At 43.1% G+C, this 19835-nt stretch overlaps 1 long non-coding RNA gene across 2 annotated transcripts in view; it reads right to left on the bottom strand.

Annotated features, from left to right (window-relative positions):
- Window positions 1-1117: 1117 nt before the first annotated feature.
- Window positions 1118-19835, bottom strand: part of LOC110292153 (uncharacterized) — a 48738-nt gene continuing 30020 nt past the window's right edge. For both annotated transcript variants that reach the window (XR_002377675.3, XR_015048623.1), the window contains exon 3: window positions 1118-1815. This is a non-coding gene — a long non-coding RNA (uncharacterized LOC110292153). The remainder of the gene's footprint in view (window positions 1816-19835) is intronic.

The raw sequence follows: 19835 nt of genomic DNA, 5'->3' as shown, positions 1-19835 counted from the left end.
CAGTAAGTAAGGCTGGCAGCTCCTACCACTCGAGTTGGGTCTCCAGAACCAACAGGATAGGAGAAGAGAGCTGAGCCTCGCTGGCTAAATGTCCTCTGACTGCCACACTGCCCGTAGTACGCCTATGCCTACTCACGTGCGCACGTGCAAAAACAATAAGTAAATGATAAACAATTATAATTAACTGGCTATAACAGTGGCAAAGGCCTGTCTTAACTGTACACAGATAGCAGCAATAGCCACTTATGGAAAAGAGTCTCCACTGGCATTAACCACAGTGGTCAAGGTTATTACTATAAAACCTGATACAGTAGGTCAGTTTTGCTTTAATCTTTGGCCTTGGTTAGTTGTGACAATATGCTACTATGAGCATCCACATATCTTTATTTAAGTATAGAGACATAGCATTTCTCTGTATTTACAGCCAGATAGAAACAGAGGTATTATATAATCTGCCTTTCTGACTCTACATCTAATGATACGTATATATGTGTGTGTGTGATATCTATGTCAAAATATGAACAAAAATGTAAATGTATAGTTAGCTTTCTACACTTCATTCTGCTCCCATGGATTGTAGATCTATGAATTTAGCTAAGTAAGGATAAAGATTATTGCAGAAAAAAAAACCTTTATATGTACAGGTAGTTTTCTGTCCATTATTACCTGTCTGCAGTATGACAACCATTTGCACAGTGTTTATGTGGTATTAGGTATTATAATCAATTTCCAGCACTCTGCATGCTAAGGCAGAGGGATTGCTGCAAGTTCAAAACCTGGCAGGGCTACATAATGCTTCTCACTAGCCAGGGATTCAGTGTGAGATCTTGTCTCAAAAAAGTAATCCAAGGATGATTGGAATCATGTAGGAGACTATGTGTAGTTAAATGCAGTTAAATACATCATTGCTAGTATAGAAGTCATCCTCAGAGCTTAGCATTGGGCTGGGTTCTGGAACCAATCAGCACAGGAAGTGTGTGTGTGTGTGTGTGTGTGTGTGTGTGTGTGTGCACGTGTGTGTACATGCATATATACATATACATGTGCATATTTACATATACATCTGTATATATAGATACACATTGTAAATATACATCATATCACAGAGGCAAACAAATGAGTAGAAAGAAAACTGTTTATTAATAATTCTGCTAAAACAGCACAGATTTCGTTGGAGATGGCTATATATTGAACTGAAACAATATTTTCAACACTGCTTAGACATAGGAGGGGTCATCTATAGCACGGCTGACACAAGGTAAGCTAGAGCACCCAGGGAGGCATGCCACAGCAAGCCTAGGCAGCTCTTCCTGCCTCACTGCTCCTCACCATTGGGAGCAGAGATGCTGTATGTGAGGAGATCAGTTTGGCTTGTGAGACTAACGCGACAGATCTACGCTAAAGCTACGCATCAGTATCAAGAGAGGCTTCTCTCTTCCTACGGTAACACGCCACTCAGCTACAGATGCTGTGATCCATGCCTCTCACGGTCTGAGAAAAGCAAAACCCCTCCTCCAAATCCACTGTTCAGGAACATTTGCTGTGAGCAGTCAAAGAGTGGTCTTAATTGGTGCGAGAGAAGCATTGATCCTCACCCTCCGGGCACATGCACTCTTCTGACAGAACACGGAAGGCATTTGCGTTTGACCTGGTTAAACAGGGTGGACTTGTATAGGATTGGCTTACACAGATGATCAATCAACAGTGCTCCAGAGCTCAAAAAAAGACACAGGCGGGTGAGCGGTGTCTTTGCAAAGCATTTCGGGGACATGAGGGGCTGAGCTGGTCCTCAAGCAGAGAGAGGTGTGTTCATAACTAGAAATAAAGGAAAGAGGGTTGAAAAAAAAACGACAACAGTCAGAATTCAGGTCACAAAACAAGAGCATTGCACACTAACAGGCCGAGCCAGAAAGAGGGGCACAAACCATGGGGAAGCTTAAGAGGGACAAGAATAAACACAGAGAGATGAGGGCAGCTTCAAGAGTTAGGATTTGAACCTGCAGAAGGTAAAGCCCTGTCCACCATCAGTTACTCCGTTCTTCTCTTGGCTCCTTGGCTACTGCTCTGTAGTTTCATGTTTCCAATTAGCTTTAACCTTTAGACACCACAGACAATCCCAGATTGTGGTGTTGATTGTGACTGTCCCCTTGATTGGGCTGAAAAGTGCCTGGGAATTAGGGAAGCACGGCTCAGTGGGTGGGAAGAACTTGTCCTGAGTATGAATGGCACCATCCCATTGACTGAGGACCACGGTGCAAAGAAAGAGGGCCAAGAGAGCCAGGGAAGACAGACATTTCCCCTCTGCTTCCCGGCCACTGTAAGGTTAGGGGCCTCTGCACAGCATGTCCAGTTGGAAGTTGCCTAGTCTTTGACAGTGTAAATCCAATCATATGTCCTTCAGTGTAACACATATTCAACAAATATCTTTTCGATTAAAACTGCATTAAATTTATCTGATGCTGCTGTGGGTAAGGCCAGCAAAATGTCAACACATTAGACTGATCATTTGATTAATAAACTGACTGGGGTTTACAGGGGATGAGTCCATCCTGAGTAAATGCCTCGGGGAGACTAATCACCCTTCTCATGTCCGTAACGCTCATCCTAGGCGGGTTTTAGACGCCCAGGTGCCCAGAGTCAATGTAGTTTAGATCAGTCACAGAAACGGAAGGAAATGCCATTGTTTGTAGAATTTATAATGGCTTAAAGACCACTGAGTATGGCTCACTTAAATCACATACACAGATAAATTTACTTCGGATTGGCAGACAATTACCTGTATCATTCTTCAAAAGGCAATGATTATTCATTTAAAAAAAAAATTCATCTTACTATTTTATGTGTATGGGTGTCTTTTCCTGAATTCATGTCTGTGCAAGATGTGAGGTGCCACGAAGACCACAGAGGGCACTGTATCTCTAGGAACTAAAGTTACAGATGATTGTGAGCTGCCATGTAGGTGCTGGGAATTGAACCCTGGTCCTCTGGAAGAGCAGCCAGTACCCTTAACCTCTGAACTGTTTTTTTTTTTTTTCCTGCCACAGCAACTGTAACTTGTAGAAAACAGAAGCATACAGGATGGACCCAGCTGCGCATCCATCCAGGATTCTTAACGAGTTCTGAAAACTCATTGTCCCTTTCAGTTATCAATCCACTCAGCAGTGCTGGGCTTGTCCCCTTTGAGTCAAAAGCTACAGTTCCTTTAGTGGAAACAGAGTCCACACTTGAAGATAAGTACAGAGAGATCATCTATAGTCCCCATATGATAACTGATACCTTTGATAGTCTCGCCCAAGCAAGGTAACTTAGCCACCAGGACAAGCCTATCCTAAGGGATGTGTTCTCACTAAACCAACCGTGCTGCATGCCTTTGTTTTAATAGGTCAGGCGACACACAAGAGAAAAGTCTGGGTAATGTGTTTTTAAAATTTTCCTTTCATCTCGACATCACTAAATGACTGGGAGTGCTCTCCATTTAGTTCCTTAATGACAATATCCTTTTCTCTTACAAATGCCTTTGAAGTCTCCCACCGCCTACTACAAGTATTTGGATATTTCCCCAGCAAGAGTGGGCAGGAGGCCAACACAAGCCACCAGGTGCCAATATTACACCTGACAAATTAGCCACACGACTGGAAAAGGGTGGGACCATCCTCCTGTGACAGCCTCATTTCCTCTTGCTTTCCCATGAACAGGAAGTTGTTGGTATGGGGAGAAAAGCTTTCCTTAAAGACCCAGGATGACGAAAGGGCTGTACTGATGAAGAAGTTAACTCCTTGCTACCAAACAACTGAGAGGCGGCTTCAAACAAATCCAAGGCTTGCTTTGCATTGATTTGCTTCACCCTTCTGATTCCTGGATTCAACGATGCTGTGATTGATTTAGCACCCAGTGCCTGTGGGCAGATGAGGTAGGTACTCTGGATGCATCAGAACAGTTGACAGGGGAGGTTGATCTATAGCCTATAGTCCTTTGACAAACCAAGAGAATTGAAAGTTTGAAAGACCCTGAGAGGCAGAGCCGCAACTATGGTGTAGGACCAGAACCTACTGACTGACAGACTCTAATGAGAATTAACTGAGATTCTAAAACAAACAACCGTACCACATTCACATTGGTGCGGCTAAATGCCCTAAACTACCTCCTAAAGGAGTCATTCAGGTTGATCAGTTTTCAATAAATAATAATAAAAGGAATATTTTCTATCAGAAGAGATATGTATTTCTACCTTGGTGCTACATCAAGAGAAAACCACTATGCCATATATCTGCAATGCAAATAAATTACAAAAATTCATTTATTTAAAAAACTATTACCCCCCCCCCGCCCAAAAACAGACATCAAGTTGGGAGGAGGTGGGTTGAGGTGGAAGGGTGGATCCAGGAGCTAGGAGGAAGAGAAAGTAGATATGATCAAAATGCATTGTATTCATGTATGGCCCTCTCAGAAAATGAATTTAAAATATTATAATTTGTAAAAACTCTATTACAAAAGAATTATATAATCTGGAATATCCTAGAACGTTCCTTTTTGCCTAGCAACACAACTGGCATCTGTCCTTGGTAGTGTGCACACAGTATCTTCACTAACTGATATATCCAGCCAACCCTGGTAGTAGAGGCAGGAGCCCCACCCTTTCTCCACCCTTCTTTTAACCTTCTTTAAACCTGTTTATTCAAATGTTCCCTAGTCATATGCATTTCTTCTGAGAAATGCTCATTTTACTTGCTTTGTCAACATTTTTTCAGAGCCAGTTACTTATATTTGTCTGCATAACTTGTATACTCTCTTTGAATTATGGCTTCAAGCCCTCTCCTGAAGTGTCTAATCCAAACCCCCATCTACCATTCCTCTTTTAATTTTCTGGTGACTTTTTTAATGATGTCACATCTGTGGGTTTTCCTCACTGACGTCTGGCTTTGCCGTCTAACTCACAAAGAAGTTCTAGCTCAGGATTACATTTTAAAGGCTTAGGCCGTTTCTTATTGTACTTGCACAGATCCGAGTTTTATGTTTAGAGGTTTGTTCCATCTGGAGTTTACTTCTGTGTGTAGTGTAAGTCCAGATGGAGAAACAGTTGCCCCAGCACCACGCACTGAACAATCTACTGTTCAGCCATGGATCTGAAATGCCTCCACACTCGCCGAGACAGCCCTCGGTAGTCCTGGGCCTGCTTCTGGACTCTAGTCTTGGCTCACTGATCTCTGCTATTCGCTGTGGGCACTGCATTGTCTAAGATGTTCAGTTTTCATTGATAACTACTAGGATGTGTCTAGACTTGTGCAAAAGAAACTGGTGTTTGTTGCTCTTTCATGGGTTTTTGTTTCCCTTGAAAGGTAGGATAGACTAATTCAGTTCACTGAATGTCTTGTTGCAGATGGGATGGCATTTCAGTGTATGGGAAAGCCAAATGAAATTTCATAACTTATAGGCATCTCATTAAGGCTCAATTTATATTTCACAAAATAAAGTTACATATATATGTATGTGCATATATATGTATATATGGCTATGCTTTAAAAACTAATTCACTTAGCCGGGTGTGGTGGCACACGCCTTTAACCCCAGCACTCGGGAGGCAGAGGCAGGCAGATTTCTGAGTTCGAGGCCAGCCTGGTCTACAAAGTGAGTTCCAGGACAGCCAGGGCTACACAGAGAAACCCTGTCTCGAAAAACCAAAACAAAACAAAAAAAATGAATTCACTTAAGTGAACATGGAGTGCCTATCCCCAAATGAATACCTATAATACAACTCTTCTAGTCAATGCTCAAGAAACACTGCGGTAGAGAGGGCAGAAAGACTGTGGAAGCCAGAGGGCTAATAGAACTGCAGCAAAGTAGGGTCTCCTGGCCATGCCCAGAATACTGCATCCATGAACTCTCGGCAATATGGCTGCCTACATAAGACCATGGTAGTATACAGGCCAATATGGAAAGGCCAACCATTTTAGAATAATCTAACCTTCTTCGTTCTACCCTTAGTTGAGGAGCTACTAAGGGAGGGAGAGTCAGTCTTCTCCAGAGACGAAGCCTGGTTAGATTGCCTAAGACTATTATATAGCATATATATTATATATTGGCAATGTTAATATTATATATATATATTTACAATGTTAATTGGACACAGTAAGGTGTATGTGTGTGATTATATTATGTGTGATCACATTGTGTTTGATCATATGTGTGTGATCATATGTGTGTGTGTGATCATGTATATGTGTAATCATGTGTGTGTGTGATCATGGAAGAAGACCACATGGATTTGAGGGAAGGATGTGGAGGAGAAGCAGCAATGGAAGAGATGGGTATGGAGAGGGAAGGGTAGAAATGATATAAACACACTATACTCATATATGAAATCTCTCAAGAACAATACATAATCATTGAACTGGGCATGCCTTTAATCTCAGGCGGCTGAGGCAGGCAGATCTCTGTGAGTTTGAGGTGAGCCTGGTTTACATAGTGAGTCCCTGTCTCAAAATACATTTTAAGAAAAATTAAATTAGTAATAACAACTGACTTCAACAACAATATACTTCATTGTTTTTGGTATATCATGTAGAGTCTTTAGGGAATTATCCCCTTTGATCTTTTACTCGGCCAGCCAAATAGTATCCTGCAACACGAATGTCAAAAGTGTTAGAGATAGACACAGACTGGTCCTGGCCCTCAGAGGCTTAAAACCTGGTGAAGAAGACACACATGTTAGCATGTACAGTGCACTGGTGCACACATGCTGGTGGTATAAAGCAGTTAATCAAATGAGTTGCTGTAAACAACAAAACCCCTCAGTGTTCAAGGTCAGGAGATTCAAGCAAGAGTTACACGCTTTTCCTCTCACTTCACAGGAAAGGACACAGAGGCCCAGGATGGCTGTGTCTGGGAGCTGAGCAGCCACAGAAGACATGGGTGAGCATTCTGCTCATTGCCCCCAGCTGTCTCTCCTTCACATGTCCCCTTGTCAACCATGATAGAATGACCTAAAATTCTTAATTTATCTGTGAAGGGAAAGTCCTTTAGAAAACTCACATTTATAATTGTCAATACTCACTAACATGTCCACTAAATCAGTTAAAACTGAAAAGACCACAATCAAACGACTCTACTACATACATCTGCTTCGATCTCCCTGACATCAAATGCCAGCCAGGTGTTTAAGATATGATACTCTTCAGCCAGTGGTTTTGACAGGAAAACACATTGTGCCTGACTCAGTGGTAACACGGAAGAGACCCTTTCACCCCTTTAGGTAATTCATTCCCTTGTCACATTTTAGAGCCCCCAAGTTAAAATAAAACACCCTAAGACCCCCAGGAACCTGTACACCTGTGGGGAGGAGATTTCTAAGGCCCAGCATCAAATCGCTTTTGATTTTTCCTGTGAGTTTATTTCTGTCACCATGAAGCAGGTAACACATTTCAGCTTTTAAACCATAAAGTGAAATTTTTTTTTAGAAAAAAAAAACTCTCACAGCTTTAATCTTGTATTTCCATGCGTATTGAGTTAAATGTTGTAAAACTATCAATTCTGTCAAAACCTGGCAAAGAGAAAACAAGACACCATGCAATCTTAATGTCCAAACTGACTGCTGATTATCAGGAATTAAATGTGCAGGAATTCCAAATCTTTTTTTGATTTGAGATGTCTAGATAACTTTTGTTTTTCCATAATTGTATGAGGTTTCTACATAGTATTTAAGAATCAATTATATTGCAATTGATGTAATTAACTCTAATAATCCATTAAAAGTCGGTAGGAGGGCTATTCAAGTCAACAGAAAAGAAGGAGTGGATTATGAAGGTGTTATTAACCTATACAGAATTTTACCAGACATTTTCTTTTCTTACAGAATAAATACACAGTGGTTAGGAAGGCTGTCATTATAATTTAGTATGAACAATACTCTATCACTCCTTTCCCTATGCAACCCTTAACTAATTCCATGCACCGTGCACAAGTAAAATGAAGCCTTTTCTAATCAGGGGGCAGCCGAATCAATCATCTCTTACTCCACGATGAACGGTGGGGTCCCTGCTCAGCTAAGTGGAAGAGAAGAGGGGCCCAGCAGAAATGTCAGGCCCACCTTCTCTTTGAATTGACAACTTTCTGCTTCTGATGGCTGTTGCGAGCAATCAAAGAGAAAGTTTGAGAAGAAAGAACAACGTCCTGCTTACACTTGACAAACACCGACTCACCATTGAAAGCAAGGCCATGCATCTGAGCCAGCTCTGCAGCCTACTGCTCTTTTGAGCCAAGTGAAGTCCACACTACCCACCCCTGGAGCCTTCCATGCCCAGCCCAGGGAGTTCATTTGGCTCCAACTAGAAACCAGACAGACACCTCAAACAGCCAACCCTGGCAGATCTTTGCACCACTGGGTGTCTGGAGCCCAGGGGTGTTTGAAGGCCACAGCAGGATTCCCTTCAGTTACCATCTTTCCTGGTAACACTTGACAGTAAAAGAAGTCAGGAGTTCAAGGTTTTAAAGCATAGGTCACACTTGAGCCTGGTGGTACTGCAATCCCAGAGACTCAGGGGTTGAGACAGGAGGCTAGCAAGCACTTCCCTGGCTACAGAACAATTTTAAGGCCAGCTGGGGTTTGTAACTTAGCAAGGCTCTATCTCAAATTTCTAAAGAATAAAATATAGGGCTTAAGATGTAACTAATTGCTAGAACAACTGCCTAACACATGTAACACCCTAGGTTCGAATCCCCAGGACCTCAAAAATAATTAATTAACTTATTAATTAATTGCAGGTCACCAAACAGACTGTTCTTCTCTGAGGGGATTCTCACCGTTCCACCAAAGGGGCTTGATCAGCTTGAAGGTGAACAAAAATGTTGGTCTAAATTTATATTATCTGCATGAAAGAACACCTGTTAGCTATCTCAGTCAATTCCCTACCATCAGCTTCTCTAGGAAGACAGACTGGGATGTCTTTAGCAAGCCTTGTGGAGGCATCACAAAGGCCAGCTGTGCAGGAAGAAGGTGGAGAGATACCGAACATATGGTAGAGAAGACACTGTACCTGGACAGGTGTTGGGGAGAAGCCAGGGTGCTCCTTTGTAAAGTGGATGGGAAAGGACCCTGAATAAGAGTGCTGGCTTCAATAAGGTGCATTCACTTAGAATTAACTCAGAGAGAGACACAAAATAGGCTTTGTACAGCACAAAACCCTTCACGGATCCAAGAGTTTGTGTGCACATGTAGCATTGACCAAAATCACAAGGACTCTTCAAAGTCAGGTCCTTAAAACACGGCCCTTAAGCCTAGCCGCCTGTCGTCTGGGGAGTTGTTTCAAACTACCCTACCTATCTCCTGGGCGACTCTGACTGGAACTCCAGGCTTAGAGACACTTGGATAAGGGTTTGACTGGAAACAGATATCAAATATCATCAGACATTTGAAACATTCAGAAGCCTTGGAGGATAGGAATAATTACCAGATAGGGCTGAGATGTGGAACAACATCAGTGCTATATGTGGAGGCAAGATAAAATGCAAGCCGCGTGCTGAAGCAGGACCCACAGTCCACAGTGACAATCCTTCTGCTTCCTCCTATGAGCCAGGAGCCAGATAAGACTTCACAGTCCCCAGAGAGAAACTCTGGTTTCTGTCATTTTGGGTTCCCTTATGCCTAGGCCCCGAGGACTAATGTGTGCTGCAATAGTCTTGGTGAGGTATCAGGAGAGAGTGTGGACCCTGTGCCCTGTCCAAGAAAGTCAAGCACCTTAGAGGGCTCAGGACCCCTTTTTATTCCAGAGAGAGCCTGGTGTATGTGACACAGGTAAGGCCTGAACAAGACAACTCCAGAGGTGGGCAGCTGTGTGAGAGGGACAGGAGGAGACGTAGCCTCTGAATGTCCCTTCCCATTAAGGCCAGGCCCTGAGAGCACATCTGGTGTCACAGTGGTGTCTGGAAACGGATGGAGACTACCACTTTCTCTTTTGTCTAAAACTCCACTGTCCCTTTGTGTGGGTCCCAAGAACACCTACAAAAGAGGCCTGGACCTAATCAGCTTCTAAACGCTGACACCATTGCATACACTAGCAAGATTTTGCTGAAAGGACCCAAATATAGCTGTCTCTTGTGAGACGATGCCGGGGCCTAGCAAACACAGGAGTGGATGTTCACAGTCAGCTATTGGATGTATCACAGGGCTCCCAATGGAGAAGCTAGAGAAAGTACCCAAGGAGCTAAAGGTATCTGCAACCCTATTGTTGGAACAACATGATGTACTAACCAGAACCCCGGAGCCCTTGTCTCTAGCTGCATATGTATCGAAAGATGACCTAGTCGGCCATCAATGGAAAGAGAGGCCCATTGGACTTGCAAACTTTATATGCCCCAATATAGGGGAATGCCAGGGCCAAAAGAATGGGAATGGGTGGGTAGGGAAGTGGGGGGCGCTATGGGGGACTTTTGGGATAGCATTGGAAATGTAATTGAGGAAAATATGTAATAAAAATATTAAAAATTAAAAAAAAAAAAGAGGCCTGGACCAAGAGTCAGGAGGCCTGGCTTGTCATTCTGCTCCTGCCAGTAATGAGCTACGAAATCCATGTCTCTTTCTGTGTCACATCCATTTCCAAAGACGAACACTCAGGAGACGGGCATCCTCCAAGCTACTTCACAGGGGTGACATGAGGGCTACAGAAAGCCTTTGAAAAGGGAGAAAAGTATCTCTGAAATTCAAGAAACAAATGTGACACCTCCGAGCAAAACGTGACCTCTGGATTATGCGATCTGTTCACAAGTCTTGTCCCCCCAGTTCACCTGAGAACATTCTATCTGCTACTTTGCTTTGAAAATGTGGGCCGGTCTTCTGACGAGTTACCACCACTGTGCCCTTTGCAGATAAAGACTTGTAGACCAGGTGGTGGCTGTGCCTGCTGTATCCCCTCTGGCATTGGTAGATCTGAACTCTCTCTCTCCAGGCCTACAGAAGCTGAAAATGCTGTTACTTTGCCCAGCAATCTCTTGCCGCCCAGCTTCCCCTGCTCGCACAGATCTGGAGGTACCCATGTCATCTGACCCCAACCCCATTCATGTGACATCTTTGTTCGCTGCTAAATTCACTTGAGAGGGAAAAAAATACCTCAACCAGGAAATGTATCTTGTACAGCTATTTCACCTCCCCTCACGTGGTGCTGGAATATCGCTTTAAAGAACATTCTTGCGGCGTTTCCAGTTCTTTCCCTTCAGTCCAGCCACGGGAGGAGCCGGTCCAAGGGGAAACTGCTCCCCAGCAGAGCCGTTCTTCAAAGGGGACTTCTTCAGGCAGGAAGAGGGAATGTCTGATACTGTGGCTGAATAAACAGACTCATGAAGCTCAGAGCCAGATTGGAAAGCTAGGCCCCTCTGAGCCCGGAGTCTGCCAGCCCTGCACCCCGCATTGGTATTGCTACAGCTCTATCTGTGACATCCTTCTGTCCTCTCTTTTCTCTCCCACTGTGTCATCTTCTTCTCCAAATGCCTTAAAAGCTGAGTGTGGGGTTATTGCTTTCTCTACTATTTATAGGCTTACCTAGAACAACAGGCTCTGCACATCTCAGAGCCTATGATGTCACAGTGTGGATCACAAGGTCTTGCTGCATCTACTACCACAGCCCAAGGTCGTCAGTCTTCTTCCTTGTGTTTAAAGGGAGGACAGCCAGGTATATTGATGTATACCCAAGACCCACACTCTGAGAAGGCTGAGGCAGAAGGGTCTCCAAGAGTTCAAGGCCATCCTATGCTACTTGGTGAATTTCTAAGCCAGCCTGGTCATCTAGGTAGACGCTACCTATAAAGCTAAGCAGACCAAATAGTGGATTCATAAAACTCTGACAGCCCTGGGCAGGTCACTGAATTAGTAGAATCCTAAGCTCTACAGGGTTCCAAAGAGTTTGTTTTCAGAAAGAGCAGACAACAAAAACTACAATTCTACATGCTCAGAGAGACTATTGTCCCCTCTATCCCTTGAAACAACTATCTGTAGTAGAATTATTCAAAGAAAACCAACCAAAACCTTTATTATCACTACCTTTTGCATTGACAAGCTGGTCATAAGCAAAATCCCAAGCCACGGGTCACAGCAGGGCTTGGGCTTGGAGACCGGAATTTGACTTTTCCGTACTGGAAAATTTGGGATTTTCTTTTACCATTAAATAAGCACCAAAAGGCACTGGGGCTACCCCGAAAACCTGGATACAAAACCTTTGCCCTTGTCATGTGTGCATCTACCCATTGTGGATGAAAATGCTCCATGGATTTCCCATCTCAAAAACTCAGTCCCACCGGAATTTATTTCCAAACTTCCAAAAATTAGGTTTGTTCTAAATATCCCAATATTCGTTTACTATACTTCCTTGTGGAAAATATGCCAAAAGACACACATCATTGGGAGGTTTAGAAAACTCTCCAGAGTTTGTTTCAAGTGAGAGTTTATATCTTTAAGTTGATTCATTTCTTCTACAACTATCTGTTGGTAGATGTGTTATCCTGCTTCCTGGTTGGCCCCTTGCCCTGTTCTGGCAGAAATAAGAGCAAAGCAGAGAGTCGCATCCGTATTTGGGGAATATGGATGTCTGGGATCCAAAACAGTTTTCATTTTCTCCCAATAGAGACCATTTAAGTAATCATTCAGTCACCCCCTACACACACACTCACACACACTCACACACGCACTCACACACACATACACACACTAACACACACACTCACACACACATACTCACACACTCACACACACACTCACACACACACTAACACACACACATACTCACACACTAACACACACACATACTCACACACTCACACTCACACACACACTAACACACACACTCACACACACACTCACACACACACTAACACACACACACTCACACACACACTCACACACACAAACACACACACTAACACACACATACTCACACACACATACACACACACTCACACACACACATACTCACACACACACTCACACATACACACACTAACACAAACACTAACACACATACTAACACACACATACTAACACACTCACAAACACATACACACACACAAACCCATTAACACACACACACTAACACACTGCCATCGATATTATTGATGTGTTCTTAAATACCAGCTGGAACTATGAATGGTTGTTCCTGGCTGTAATCACCTCAGGATGAACACTTAGGAAAGAGGGTTACTGTGAATTCAGGGATAGCCTGGTCTAGAGTCAGACTGTTTCAAGTAAAAGAAAGTAAAATAAAAATAGAAAATAAAAGCCTACGTAGGCGCCCTAAGTGATCAACATTATCTGAGTGTTTGCTCATAAGTATTGCAGAGAAATCACAAGGGCCATTTCGTGTGTTTCCTGTCACTAACCCAGACTAAGAGTCAGACACACACAAACTAGTACGCATATTTTACCATTTTACAAAGTTATATTGTAACTATTCCTGGAGAAAGAATTTTTTAAAACCATCCTTACTCAGCCACTCAGGTGCTAACTGACAAAATCCCAGATAGTTAGAAAATACCTCATCAGCAAGATATTTCATTTGTTTTCAACTGATTTCTGTATAGGTAGCAGCAACAATTTCTTGTCAAACAAAGAATAAAGATCAGAGATTATTCTTAACCAGTCAGATTCTTGTATGTACTCCACACTACCCAGCATGGGTCAGGCTCTACTTGTGCAACCATGGACGCAAACATCCCTTAGACAAGGAGAAAGGGACCAGGCAGGCGGGAGGCACTGGGGTCAGTCACCTTTGGCTAGGCTTTATTTGTTCTACAGATAAAAAAAAGAAAAAAGAAAAAAGAAAAAAGAAACTTTGGACTTCTTTATCCAACCAGTCACTTTGCATCACCAGTGAACTCCCTCAAAACTTTCTGTTCCCGTCAGACCCTTGAGAAAACAAAACGGAAAAAGATAAAACATGATTAAAATCTACTTTCTTTGGTCAACATCCTAGAGTTGAGCAATTTCTTGACATCTAAAAGGGACTGTCCTGGAGTCCGAATGAGAGTGAACTCTGTATTGATCGACTGTGTGGCTGGGCCAGTGACAACCAGAGAAAGAAAGCTGAGGTTGCAGACCCTGGTTCCCTGTCATCTCCTGACCCTCAGTGCCCTTGGGGCCTTGGCCACACTCTCCTTTTGAAGATGGTGACCTCTGTACATTTAGACCATTGCTTGTATGTGAACATTAAATATGTTCATTTCCGAGTTACATATTTATCAACCTATTCTGAACATAGAGAGCTTAGGCACTAACATCATCTGAGTGTTACACCTTGATCCAGGCACGCGCTATTACACGTAAGCCAATAAACATGGGCACTATTGTATGACAATTAAAAAGAACCATTTATATTAAAACTTAAGGTGAAATTAAAACTATCACAAATGGACTGATATCATCTGTCTCCCAAAAAATGAATCACCTTACTTCTGGATCCATTACTTGAAAAACTCATTTATCTATCACTGTCCCAGGCAGTCCCCACTTCCTCCTCAGGGAAACCTGTGTGCAAGGAGAGATCTGCTGCTGGTCCCTGGGAGTGTCTGTGAACAAGCATTGATCGCTGTAGTCACATTTTAGGTGCAAGTATAATTATGAGAAGAAAGCTTTATTTCGCTTTAATAATGAAATAATTCAAGATATTTGAACAACAAAGGGTTGCCTGGTGGTCATGGTCTCAGCCCTCCTCATAGTCTGCAAACAGAAACATTTAGGGGAAACATTTAGTGGTTAGGGTGGATCATTGGCTTAATAGTTTCTATGAGGCTAACATAAGATTTGTACCCAAGGTTTATGTTTCTTTAAGAAGTCAGAAGGGAGGGAAGACACTGACAGCCACTATAGAGGAAGAACCTGAAGTCTTCTTGTGAGACAGGCACTGTGACTCTAGAGGCCTGAACCAACCTCCAAGGTTGGCATGGAAATTCCAGGACTCTATAGCTTCATGTCGAGGGATTAAATGATGACTTCCATAGTGTAAAAGAAAAAAAAAGGATAATATTTTTTTTTGCTCAAATAATAGCAAGTGCTTGCATACTCAAAGGCTTAAATCTGTCATGAATATATGCAAATAGCTGTCCTAGAGCATAAGATGAGCCATTATCTGATTTTCATCCTTGCAAATACAAAGTTGGGGATCTTTTATAACTATACGATTCCTTAGGCTTATGTATAAACCCAATTCATCACATCTTTTCAAAATAATGCACTCAACTTTGACCCACAAAACAAAGGAAAGTGAAAAGAAGCGTCAGGAGTCAAGAGGGAAGCTTCTTCAGAATTAACTACATATCACTCACATATATACATGTGTGCAGTTACGTGTATATGTGTGTCATATATGCATGTGTGCAGTTACGTGTATATGTGTGTGAGAAGTCCCCACCACTGCCACTCCTCTGGGCAAAAGAGGCACCTCCGAAGCACTGTGACCTGATATGCCAGCAGGCCCTGAATGGACGTTAGAGTACAAAGCAAGGGCTGGAGAGATGGCTCAGCAGTTAGGAGCAGGCACTGCTCTCACAATGGAGCTCACTTAAGATGGCTCAGCACTGCCTGTGACTCCAGCTCCAGGACATCCCTGCATTCACATCCACACCCACACACAAGACACACAAATATACATAATTGAAAATAAAACAAACGGGGACTGAAGAGATAGCTCACTGGCTAAAAGAATTTATTCTTCTTCCGGGAGCCCTGGGTTAGTTTCTAGCGCCCACATGGTGCCTCAAAATCCTCTGTAACTCAAGTTCCAAGGGAGTTTATGCTCTCTTCTGGCCTCTATGTGTTCTAAACACCCATGTGGTACATATACAAGCATACTTGCTTACAAAATACTCATACACATACAATTGAAAGTATTAAATATATCAAAAAATAAATCTTGAAATAAGTTAAGTACTTTAAATGGGAAACGGGTCTGCGTGAACAGAGGGAAGAATTATATATAACTAAAGACTAAGTGTCGCAGATTTCCAGCAAAAAGAGCTTTCTCAGATAAGTAAAGTAGTATTCAAAATGGAAGGACTCCACCCTGGCAAATCAAATGGAGGTATGCAGGATTCACTGGTGTAAGGAAAGGACAGGTCCTGTCTCACCAGCCAGGAAGTTAAAGTTGTTGGGTCCACAGAGGTCAACTGATATACTGGCTCAGAAGTAAGCCCTGCTAGAAATATCCTGACAAGAAAAACCAGGCTGTGGTTGACCACTTAAAACACCCTACCGTGTGCTTTTCTGCTACAGGAGACAACATGTAAGAGGGCACGGGGTTGACCCGGGACCCAGGGATCCTACCTCTCCTGCACCTTTCCAGGCATTGACCTTTGGCCCTGAAATGTCAAGGTATCTCTATGTCATCAGGAGCCCGCTCTCCCAGCCCCTCCGAGTGCCACCATCGAATGGACATAAACAGTGCCAAAAATGATAAGGCCTGGGAATTGTTGAGTGCCACCAATCCTTCTGTCAACACTCCTGACCTGAAATCTCCTTTGGCATAAAAGACCTCGAACACCTTCCTTTAACCGTGCAGAGGAGAAGCACACTGGGGAAACTATCTTCTGCTCTCCAAAGCTGGACTCCCGGGGGAAACGGATGCTGCTGCGGCCTCTCGATTATCACACAGCGCTGTCTGAACTCAACCTCTTGGTCCATGACTGTCACAAGTTGTTCTAAACTGCACAAGGGCAGAAGTGCTAGGGAGAACTGGAGCTCAGCGTGGGCAGACTCTGACTTTTCAGCTTCTTCAATAATTCTTAATGAATCAAAGAAGCTAGTTTGAACTCCCCTGCATAGCAAGGATTAAACATTCTATCAAACCATAATGAATTCTTCAGTGTGGCCGGGACTGTACTTCAGAGGCCTGGGAATGAACCAATGTAGCAATGGGACTATCAGGCCATTGGTTGGACACATACAGATGTCTTTGTCTTGTTACTGAGAAAGTCGGAGATGCTCAGAACAGTTGTTTTCTATTTCATAAGCAAAGACATGTAGGGTTGCTAGTGACTGCTCAGCAGTCAGGGAGGCAGACAGACGAGTCAAACTCAAGCTAAGTTTGCGTCTCTGTGAGTGTCTATGTTGTGCTTGCCTGGGCACCTGTCACACACACGGAGCAGCTCATGAAGGTGAGGACATCAGCATTTGTCCGTCTCTGCACAAACCATGCCCCTGTGTTAATATAGAATTTCTCCTCCAAGCCTTGGGACACGGGTTCACCAATGGACTCCTTCACACCGGAAATTGGAAGAGATGGTTACATGGCTTCCAGGGTAATAGTTTAGACTCTTTACAACATCCCACCCAAGTGTCTTCCAACAATGGTTCGAAGGGAAGCCAGTCACAACGTCAGAAACGTGACAACCAAAAGACCACCAAATTCTAAGGAAAGCTAAGTATGGAGAGAGTGTCCTAATTACCCAAGGCCAACGCACAAATGAAGGGATGCTCAGGTTGCTCAAGCCTCAGCCACTAACTATGGCCGCATAAGACTACAAGGAAGAGATGCCCAAATGAGCCATCAGACCCAGAACTGTAACTCAGTCCCCAGTCTTACTGACCCTACACTGGGAGTATGCTAGCAACAGCAGTGCTCGGGAGCTTGAACCGTTTTCTTTATTTATTAAGAAACTACACACCCTGGTTAAAAGAAAAGCCACTTAGATAAAGAGATCACTAGGCATATCTAATAAAATCCATCAAACACCTTATTTAGGAGATGTCAGCAGTCATAAAGATCACTGGGAAACTGGACAACTCCGGATAGTTGCGGCCAAGAGGAAATCTGCTATGGAGAAAGTAGCTTTTTTTTTTTAAGAGTGGAATTTTCCAAACTCACCAACCATCTCAACAATACTCATTAGCAGATTGTTCAGCGCTCTGCTCCCCCTTCCTACAAAGCAAACTCGTGACTATTTCAGCTGTGATTCTAGGTACGAAATGGGCGAAACATATCAAACCGAGGAAAGGCATCAATAAGCAAGGGAAATGGGTTCCGTGGAGTCCAGTCTGCTCATTTATTTTGTAAAACAGACTGTGGTCCAGGTAGCATCATAAAACAACCAAATATAGCTGGAGATAAGCGTGGGCGGGAGTGGAAACTAGGGGCTAAACGCCGGGCACAGGCAACTGTGACATCATAACAGCCCCGGTGATGGTCACCTCTTTATTATGACAAGCTTAATTATGCCATGATCCATATCTATCATGTCTTTGATGGTTGTAAATAAGTCTGAGTCACTCTGCCATCATTCTTACCAGAAACACAATAGTTTTAGCTTTTGATGGTAGTGAGAGGACTGGCCGAGCCTGTGCACCTTTGTGAGGTGAAACAAAATCAGAGCCTACTTGCCTCTTTCTAAATATAATGTTTTAATGACTGAGCAGGCCTTCTATGTACTCAGATGCCACCCCCACTCACTTAGAGATGCTTTCTGCTCTGTCCCAGTTGGGATCCACAGCCCACCCTCCCCAGACCCAAAGAGGAATTCAACCTCTTATCAGAGTATAAGACTGTGTTCAGAACCAGTTGAAGAAAATATTGACACATTTTGATCAACTTTATAAACTACTTAATAATACAGTTTAAAACAAACAAACAAAAAATATAGTTGACAGTTTCTATGGATTCAGTAAGGTGGAGCATCTACAAACCCCCCCATCCTCTGTCTGTGTGGGCAGACAGAACCCAAGGTTTTAGGTCATCTCACTCTGAGCAGGGTTGGGGGAAAGTAGCCTTCTGCTGGTGACGATTAGGGAGGACCACCAGAATCCATGAGGTAATGATACGAGATCTAACTTATACACACAGGAACCACTTTCTTGGTTTCTTTTGATTCTGCTAGGTTAATGAAATCAATTCAAAACAATTTATTATGTGTCATGGGGGACAAGGTTCATTAAGATCTATTCTTGAAGAGTTTTCAAGAAAATGTGAGTTATGGATGGCTAACCAGTTGGATGTCTCGCCAGAAGGACCAAAAGCAATGATCCAGGACCCTCTTTTGCAGAGAGACAGGAACTGCCCACAACACACTTCTAAAAACCTTCCCAGGCTGAGGAATGTTTCGGTGACTTAGAGCATTGGTTGATCTTTCAGAGGGCTTGGGTTTAATTTCCACATCCACAAGGCAGCTCCAACCATTGGTAACTCCACCCTAATCCCCTCTCCTGGGCTCTGCGGGCTCTGCAGGCACATTGCTGCATGGACATACGTCTAACATACAAGATAGAAATAAGTAAAACTCAAATATTTTAATTAAAAATTTAAAAAGTAAAATACGTTCTCCCCCCCCATCCCCACCCCCTGTGCCTGAAAGTCTAGTCACTACATTTCCCAGACTCCCTTACCAGTTAAGTTTCTTGGAGCGATCTGCCATTGAAATCACAGGAAGATGAAGAAACAGGAAAAAGATATCTTTCTCAGTCAGTCGCCACAGGTAGGTATTTGTGTGCACAGACAGAAGACAGACAGTGCATGGTATATCACTTCTGAGAATCCCCCATGCCAGCCATGCAGACAATTGGAATCATTAGCATCCACCTATGTAGCCTCCTTCACCACTCATTCCTACCTTGTCAGTGATTCTGTTCATCTTCTATTTCTGCATATGGCATCCATTTCTCAGGGGAATATTCGGGGAAGGTTGGTCAGACCGGAACTGAATGGGTGTAGTTTCAATAATCAATATCTGCTGTGCTATCTAGTCTTAACTGTCAACTTGGTACAGCCTAGATTCACTTGGAAAGTCTTATTTTTTAAATTTTATATTTATTTATGTATGTGAGTGTTTTGCCTGTGCACATGTGTGCCTGGTGCCCTCAAAGGTCAGAAAATGGT

Source organism: Mus caroli, unplaced genomic scaffold, assembly GCF_978045245.1.
Source record: "Mus caroli unplaced genomic scaffold, Mus_caroli_1 scaffold_1, whole genome shotgun sequence".
In the NCBI taxonomy this organism is placed as follows: domain Eukaryota; kingdom Metazoa; phylum Chordata; class Mammalia; order Rodentia; family Muridae; genus Mus; species Mus caroli.
This window is presented reverse-complemented; position numbering and strand designations above follow the sequence as displayed.